We start from the raw sequence: 510 nt of genomic DNA on the forward strand, positions 1-510 counted from the left end.
TTGCAATGCCACAAATGCTGAAAGGTACCTCACCAGGCTGCAAGATGAAATCTGGCCAGTTATCAGTACTTGGGAGAATATTGAAGATTTGATTTTTATGCAAGATGGTGCTCCTCCACATTTTGCTATTGTTTGTGATTGGCTAATTGCCAACTTTCCTGGGCGATGGATGGGTCATCGAGGTCTGCGTGATTGGCCGGCCAGAATCCCTGGTTTAACACCCTGCGATTCTTTTCTTTGGGGTTGGTTAAAGGAGCAAGTCTACTCTACCAAACCAACAACTTTGGAAGGACTTGAAGGGTGCATACGAGAAGTTATGTTTTCACATATTCATTTTTCTAAAAATTATAATCAATATAGGCGCAGGAGTGGCTGTGTGGTAAGTAGCTTGCTTATGAACCACATGGTTCCAGGTTCATTCCTACTGCATGGCACCTTGGGCAAGTGTCCTCTACTATAGCCTTGGGCCGACCAAAACCTTTTGAGTGGATTTGGTAGACGGAAACTGAA

The 510-nt window shown here is 44.1% G+C and overlaps 1 protein-coding gene across 3 annotated transcripts in view; it reads right to left on the reverse strand.

The window, feature by feature from the left end:
• The window catches only part of LOC106880646 (centromere protein L), a 25,959-nt gene that overhangs the window by 23,583 nt on the left and 1,866 nt on the right, over positions 1-510 (reverse strand). The gene's annotated exons all lie outside the window — the stretch shown is intronic.

This window comes from Octopus bimaculoides, chromosome 3, assembly GCF_001194135.2.
Source record: "Octopus bimaculoides isolate UCB-OBI-ISO-001 chromosome 3, ASM119413v2, whole genome shotgun sequence".
In the NCBI taxonomy this organism is placed as follows: Eukaryota; Metazoa; Mollusca; class Cephalopoda; order Octopoda; family Octopodidae; genus Octopus; species Octopus bimaculoides.